The following is an 8,987-nucleotide window of genomic DNA, read 5'->3' on the forward strand; positions in this document are numbered from 1 at the left end:
TTTTTAATTTCACCTTTATTTAACCAGGTAGGCCAGTTGAGAACAAGTTCTCATTTACAACTACAAACCTGGCCAAGATAAAGCAAAGCAGTGCGACAAAAACAACAGTTATACATGGCAATAAATAGGCCATAGTGGCGAAATAATTACAATATAGCATTAACACTGGCGTGATAGATGTGCAAGTAGAGATACTGGGGTGCTAAGGGGCAACAAAAAATATATATATGGGGATGAGGTAGTTGGGTGTGCTATTTACAGATGGGCTGTGTACAGGTACAGTGATTGGTAAGCTGCTCTGACAGCTGATGCTTAAAGTTAGAGAGGGAGATAAGACTCCAGCTTCAGTGATTTTTGCAATTCGTTCCAGTCATTGGCAGCAGAGAACTGGAAGGAAAGGTGGCCAAAGGAGGTGTTGGCTTTGGGGATGACCAGTGAAATATACCTGCTGGAGCGTGTGCTACGGGTGGGTGTTATTGGTTACCAGTGAGCTGCGATAAGGCGGGGCACTGTGACGGATGGCACTGTGATAGACTACATCCAATTTGCTGAGTAGAGTGTTGAAGGCTATTTTGTAAATGATATCGCCGAAGTCAAGGATCGGTAGGATAGTCAGTTTTCGAGGGTGTTTGGCAGCATGAGTGAAGGAGGCTTTATTGCGAAATAGGACGCCAATTCTCGATTTAATTTTGGATTGGAGATGCTTAAACTTCTTACGGGCAGGTGGGACGATAGCGTCCCACCTGGCCAACATCCGGTGAAATTGCAGAGCGTGAAATTCAAACTACAGAATTATAAATATTTTACTTTCTTAAAAACACAAGTGTAATACATCAAAATAAAGCTTAACCTCTTGTTAATCCAGCCGCTGTGTCAGATTTCAAAAAGGCTTTACGGGGAAAGCACACCATGCGGTTATCTGAGGACAGCGCCCCGCATACAAAAGCATGAAAAACATATTTCAACCAGGCAGGTGCGCCATGAAAGTCAGAAATAGCGATATAATAAATGCCTTACCTTTGATGATCTTCTTCTGTTGGCACTCCAAAAGGTCCCAGATACATCATAAATGGTCCTTTTGTTCAATAATGTCCTTCTTTATATCCATTAAAAACTCAGTTTAGCTGGCGCGCTTCAGTCAATAATCAACCCAGTTTCCCTCCATCAAAATGCATAGAAAATGAATCCCAAACGTTACTAATAAACTTTTCCAAACAAGTCAAACAACATTTATAATCAAACCTTAGGTACCCTAATACGTAAATAAACGATCAAATTTAAGATGGAGAATCGTTATTGTCTTTCCCGGAGAAAAATACCAAAGAACGCGTTCTCTTCCACGCACTTGGAAACACTACAGCCAAAATGGGAGCCACCTAGAAAAACTACAATTTCTGGGAAATTTTTCCAAAAACCAGCATGAAACTCTTTCTAAAGACTGTTGACATCTAGTGGAAGCTCTAGGAACTGCAATCTGGGAGGATTTCGCCTTATAATAAAAGTGACAGCCATTGAAAACAGTAGTAGGCTGGATCTATTTTTTTTTAATGGTTTGTCCTCGGGGTTTCACCTGCCATATCAATTCTGTTATGCTCACAGACATAATCTTAACAGTTTTAGAAACTTTAGAGTGTTTTCTATCTTTCTATTTATATGCATATCCTAGCTTCTGGGCCTGAGTAACAGGCAGTTTACTTTGGGCACGCTTTTCATCCGGATGTGAAAATACTGCCCCCTACCCAAGAGAGGTTAATGTGAGTCTGGAAGGAGAGTTTACAGTCTAACCAGACACCTAGGTATTTGTAGTTGTCCACATATTCTAAGTCAGAACTGTCCAGAGTAGTGATGTTAGGCGGGTGCGGGCAACAATCGGTTGAAGAGCATGCATTTCGTTTTACTAGCATTTAAAAGCAGTTGGAGGCCACGGAAGGAGTGTTGTATGGCATTGAAGCTCGTTTGGAGGTTTGTTAACACAGTGTCCAAAGAAGGGCCAGAAGTATACAGAATGGTGTCGTCTGCGTAGAGGTGGATCAGAGAATCACCAGCAGCAAGAGCGACATCATTGATATATACAGAGAAAAGAGTCGGCCCGAGAATTGAACCCTGTGGCACCCCCATAGAGACTGCCAGAGGTCCAGACAACAGGCCCTCTGATTTGACACACTGAACTCTATCTGAGAAGTACTTGGTGAACCAGGCGAGGCAGATATTTGAGAAACCAAGGCTATTGAGTCTGCCGATGAGAATGCGGTGATTGACAGAGTCAAAAGCCTTGGCCAGGTCGATGAAGACGGCTGCACAGTACTGTCTTTTATCGATGACGGTTATGATATCGTTTAGGACCTTGAGTGTGGCTGAGGTGCACCCATGACCAGCTCGGAAACCAGATTGCATAGGAGAGAGGGTATGGTGGGATTCGAAATGGTCTCCATTTTAAAGTAGTTCATTTTCTAATTCACAATTGGCTGAACCCTCCTGATGACGCGGTTGGACATGACTCCAACAGGGTCACCAGGAGGAATAAGCCAATGATGTTGGGCCTCAATGGCGCTAACCGTTCTAATACAGCCTTTTGGCCACTAGAAGCCTTTCTCTGTGAACTCTTTTTGTCTGGGTGCGGTGCAATGTAGCCAAAACGATTAGACTCTCGTTCATTTATCTTGAGTCGGAACGGTGCTATGCCGGTATGTGGTCAGCCAGACCACATGGTGTTTGGCTGGGAAAATGTACCTTAATAATTCTGGGATGGAATATATTGTTGTACTGCTAATCATCCAGTAAGGATGAAAGGTGAAACGAAAAGATTGAAATACCTGCAAGTTTTTAATTAAACTGCTGTTTTTGTCAGCATGCTAAGCTAGCTAATGGTAAAGCAACCTATTGGATTCAACAACACTTCCAGTAGCTTCTCAACCCTACACTAGGCATTAAATTACTACACACCTTTATAGGGTTCTGTGTAGTGTTCCCACACAGCCATATCTCCATGTAACAGCACCAGTGGCGAATTTAGCATGTCAATCTTGGTGATGCAAATATCAAAACATGTGGGATGCATGCCAGCAAAGCCACTACACAACACAACACTAAACAATACATTAATTGCACTATAACGGTGACAAACGTTGCCCACAAACTGTTAGGGCCTACATAAAGCTGTCCCAACAGCAGAGCCCCAACAGCAGTCCCAACACCTTACCACTGCTACACCTGGCTATCAGATGAGCCTTGTCTGGCAGTGAAAACATAGCTGATGTGGTTGACTTGCTTAAACAAATGTGGTTTCTACTGACAATTGTGATGTACAAACTATGGCATAAGGGGACGACAAGTGGATAAGAGGCAATCCGTAATTTCGTTTAAGACATTAATGAGCGAGCTAGGACGGACGTAGTCAATATAACTATTTGTTCAGCACTTTTGAAATGTACAGCGACAGAATTCAGAACATGGACTGTTCTTACAGTGTTCTCCCTATACACCAATTCAGAACCGTAGGATAAATAAAGGGGGCATATAAGCAGATAATGAAAGCTCTTACAATATTAGATTATTACATTTCTCAAAAACAGGTTATAGGCTACATGTTCACCACCAAGTCAGAACAATAGGTGAAATTAAGCGTGGTAAATAGACCAAATTATTAGGGTAAGGCACATGGGCTACAAACAGCTTACTACACAACATCCACTTAGAATTACTTTCTTAGCTACAGTATACATATCTCCCTGGCATATTACATAATTTAAGCAGCAGCATACAAAACATTTTTGGACTCACTTGAACAGGAAGGTGGCAGTCCTTCGTGGGCAAATTTTGTCATCAAAGTCTGGCATTCTCTGGTTTTATGGTGCTTTCAAGACAAATGGGAACTCGAAAAAGGTTGAATCGTGATGACGTCAGTGATCTTCAGGTCGTAGCTCTAGAAAGAGGCCCGAGCTCCCGATTAACAATTCCGAGTTAGATGAAAGTTCAAAATGTATTTTCTCAGTCGTAGCTCGTTTTCCCCGAGCTCCCAGTTGTCTTGAACTCACTAAAGTCAGATTTTGCAGTTCCGAGTTAAGTTGTTTTGAGCACGGCAGAAATTATGCTTCATTGACAGCATGGCCAATGTTGAATGTTTATCATTTTTAACTAGGAAAAAAGGCCCTTAATCTTAGACTTGGGACTACACAGCCACTCCACTGAATAGCAGGCTAATGATTGCTTTGCAATGTGCAATGCTTACAGTTAGCCACTGCTTCCTTCCAAACCACTCATTGCTGAATTTGCGAATTCCAACTTGTTGTGTAATGTTTATGTCCAATGGCCGATGAGCACCGATACATTTTATCTATCATTTATCTTCATATGACAAGGATTAAAAAAGATTTTCCAGTAGATTGTCGACTTGATTCATGATGATGACTGCTAGCTAAGATTTGGAAAATATGATGTTGACATGATCAGTCCAATCAACGCTACTGTAGATATAACGTGATTTGATGTCATTTTATCTGGGGCCAATGACCTTGAGCCTTCTTGGATGGGCACTTCTAACTTTATGGCAGCAACCAAGAGGCTTGAATTTTTTAGCTCTACCCTTAAACTTGGCGGTGAAGTAGTGTCCCCCTGAGTGACAGAACACTGATCCAATCGCGGAGTAATGCTCTGTATTTTCTGCTGGCTTGCCCCACCACCACAGAAAACACTGAGTTAGGCTGAAACACCTGCATTTTGGAGCTGACTTACTCAAGAAAACAAAAAAGAGACCATGTTTGTATGTGGCTTTATTAACTCAATGATATATATATATATATATATATATATTTTTTTTTTTACATTGTTTGTAAACTGATACGTGACACGTATTAATGCCAAAATAACAAGCAAAACAGGCAAGCCCCCCCAAAAAATTTATTTTTACACTGCTGAAAAAAATAAAGGGAACACTAAAATAACACATCCTAGATCTGAATGAATGAAATAATCTTATTAAATACTTTTTCTTTACATAGTTGAATGTGCTGACAACAAAATCACACAAAAATAATACATGGAAATCCAATTTATCAACCCATGGAGGTCTGGATTTGGAGTCACACTCAAAATTAAAGTGGAAAACCACACTACAGGCTGATCCAACTTTGATGTAATGTCCTTAAAACAAGTCAAAATGAGGCTCAGTAGTGTGTGTGGCCTCCACGTGCCTGTATGACCTCCCTACAATGCCTGGGCATGCTCCTGATGAGGTGGCTTATGGTCTCCTGAGGGATCTCCTCCCAGACCTGGACTAAAGCATCCGCCAACTCCTGGACAGTCTGTGGTGCAACGTGGCGTTGGTGGATGGAGCGAGACATGATGTCCCAGATGTGCTCAATTGGATTCAGGTCTGGGGAACGGGCGGGCGGGCCAGTCCATGGCATCAATGCCTTCCTCTTGCAGGAACTGCTGACACACTCCAGCCACATGAGGTCTAGTATTGTCTTGCATTAGGAGGAACCCAGGGCCAACCGCACCAGCATATGGTCTCACAAGGGGTCTGAGGATCTCATCTCGGTACCTAATGGCAGTCAGGCTACCTCTGGCGAGCACATGGAGGGCTGTGCGGCCCCCCAAAGAAATGCCATCCCACACCATGACTGACCCACCGCCAAACCGGTCATGCTGGAGGATGTTGCAGGCAGCAGAATGTTCTCCACGGCGTCTCCAGACTCTGTCACGTCTGTCACATGTGCTCAGTGTGAACTTGCTTTCATCTGTGAAGAGCACAGGGTGCCAGTGGCGAATTTGCCAACTTGGTGTTCTCTGGCAAATGCCAAACGTCCTGCACGGTGTTGGGCTGTAAGCACAACCCCCACCTGTGGACGTCAGGCCCTCATACCACCCTCATGGAGTCTGTTTCTGACCGTTTGAGCAGACACATTCACATTTGTGGCCTGCTGGAGGTCATTTTTCAGGGCTCTGGCAGTGCTCCTCCTGCTCCTCCTTGCACAAAGGCGGAGGTAGCGGTCCTGCTGCTGGGTTGTTGCCCTCCTACGACCTCCTCCACGTCTCCTGATGTACTGGCCTGTCTCCTGGTAGCGCCTCCATGCTCTGGACACTATGCTGACAGACACAGCAAACCTTCTTGCCACAGCTCGCATTGATGTGCCATCCTGGATGAGCTGCACTACCTGAGCCACTTGTGTGGGTTGTAGACTCCATCTCATGCTACCACTAGAGTGAAAGCACCACCAGCATTCAAAAGTGACCAAAACATCAGCCAGGAAGCATAGGAACTGAGAAGTGGTCTATGGTCACCACCTGCAGAACCACTCCTTTATTGGGGGTGTCTTGCTAATTGCCTATAATTTCCACCTGTTGTCTATTCCATTTGCACAACAGCATGTGAAATTTATTGTCAATCAGTGTTGCTTCCTAAGTGGACAGTTTGATTTCACAGAAGTGTGATTGACTTGGAGTTACATTATGTTGTTTAAGTGTTCCCTTTATTTTTTTCAGCAGTATATTTTGTATTTATTTATTTTTGCTAAATGCTCCACCTGCACTGAATGCCCCACCTGCACTGAACGGGTTGCCACTGAACAGCGCTTGTTTACGGAAGACATAGGCAGCCACCTGTGCTAATTAGCTGTCTAGCATGCCGAACACGTGTGCAATCGTAACTGGGGAGGAAATGTAGTTTGTCAACTGGAGGCATACAGCATATGGCTCTGGATAAGAGTGTCTGCTAAATGACGTAAATATAAATGTAAATGGATCTGCGCAAAACTGCTACAGTAAGTGTATCTTTATTTGAAAGATTCTTTCTCACTGATATGAAAGATAAGGGGAATATCAGCATATGTTTGGAAACCCGTTTCGCAAGCAATGATTGACATTTCTAAAATGTTCAAATACAGTGTCGGAATTGTAGTTCACAAAAAAATTGTAGAATACAAAAAATATGTACTTAAGAAAAAGTACTGTTTCATAGATTGTAATTTGTAAAATGTAAAAGTAGCCCTCTTAAGAAACGAGGCAGGTAAGAGTAAATAAGTATCCGGTTAGAAAACTACTTAAGTGCTAGTTACAAATTTTGTTTGGTATTTTTTTTTACACCTTATGGTAAATTGTGAGTGACAGCAAACAAATCCAATTGTATTTGTCACTGGCGCCGAATACCATGAAATGCTTACTTACAAGCCCTTAACCAACAATGCAGTTCAAGAAATAGAGTTAAGAAAATATTTACTAAATAAACTTAAGTAAAAAGTGTAATAAAAAGTAACAATGAAAAACAATAACGAGGCTATATACAGGGGGTTGGTACCGAGTCAATGTGTGGGGGTACAGGTTAGTTGAGGTAATTTGTACATGTAGGTAGGGGTAAAGTGACTAGGCATTGATAATAAACAGCGAGTAGCAGCAGTGTAAAAACAAAGGGGTGGGGGGGTGTCAATGTAAATAGTCCGGGTGGCCAGCAGTCTTATGGCTTGGGGATAGAAGCTGTTAACTTCATCGGAGTAGGGGGCAGTATTTTGACATCCGGATGAAAAGCGTGCCCGTAGTAATCTGCCTGCTACTCAGGCCCAGAAGGCTCTGAAGTTTCTAAAACTGTTTGAATGATGTCTGTGAGTATAACAGAACTCATATGGCAGGCAAAAACCTGAGAACAAATCCAACCAGGAAGTATGGAAATCTGAGGTTTGTAGTTTTTCAAGTGATTGCCTATCTCATACACAGTGTCAATGGGGTCATTTTGCACTTCCTAAGGCATCCACTAGATGTCAACAGTCTTTAGAACGTTGTTTCATGCTTCTACTGTGAATGGGGAGAGAATATGAGCATATGGAGTCAGATGACTGAGAAAATGACATGAGCTCAATCGCGCATTTCTGAAGACAAAGGAATCGTCCGGTTGGAATATTATGGACGATTTATGATAAAAACATCCTAAAGATTGATTCTATACATCGTTTGACATGTTTCTACGAACTGTAATATAACTTTTTAGACTTTTCGTCTGAACTCACTGCGCGAGCACGGTGGATTTGGATTACTTGACTGAACGTGTGAACAAAATGGAGGTATTTGGACATAAAGATGAACTTTATCGAACAAAACAAACATTTATTCTGGAACTGGGATTCCTGGGAGTGCATTCCGATGAAGATCATCAAAGGTAAGTGAATATTTCTAATGTAATTTTGGTCATTTCTGTTGACTCCAAAATGGCAGGTATCTGTATGGCTTGTTTTGATATCTGAGCGCTGTACTCAGATTATTGCAAAGTTTGCTTTCGCCGTAAAGCTTTTTTGAAATCTGACACAGCGGTTGCATTAAGGAGAAGTGTATCTATAATTCTTTGAATAACAGTTTAATATTTTATCAGCGTTTATGATGAGTATTTCTGTAAATTGATGTGCTCATTCACCGGCAGTTTTGGGAGGCAAAACATTTCTGAACATTACACGCCAATGTAAAATGGGGTTTTTGGATATAAATATGAACTTTATCGAGCAAAACATACATGTATTGTGTAACATGAAGTCCTATGAGTGCCATCTGATGAAGATCATCAAAGGTTAGTGATTAATTTTAGCTGTATTTCTGGTTTTTGTGACGGCTCTCCTTGCTTGGAAAATGGCTGTGTGTTTTTTCTTGTCTAGGCGCTGTCCTAACATAATCTAATGTTATGCTTTCGCCGTAAAGCCTTTTTGAAATCGGACAATGTGGTTGGATTAACGAGAAGTGTATCTTTAAAATGGGATATAATAGTTGTATGTTTGAGAAATTTGAATTATGAGATTTTTGTTGTTTTGAATTTGGTGCCCTGCTATTTCACTGGCTGTTGAATAGCGTCCCACATACCCCAGAGAGGTTTTAAGGAGCCTTTTGGACCTAGACTTGGCGCTCTGGTACCGCTTGCCGTGCGGTAGCAGAGAGAACCGTCTATGACTTGGGTGACTGGAGTCTTTGACAAGTTTTGGGCCTTCCTCTGACACCGCCCAGTATATAGGTCC

This window comes from Salmo trutta, chromosome 3 (assembly GCF_901001165.1).
Source record: "Salmo trutta chromosome 3, fSalTru1.1, whole genome shotgun sequence".
Classification (NCBI taxonomy): domain Eukaryota; kingdom Metazoa; phylum Chordata; class Actinopteri; order Salmoniformes; family Salmonidae; genus Salmo; species Salmo trutta.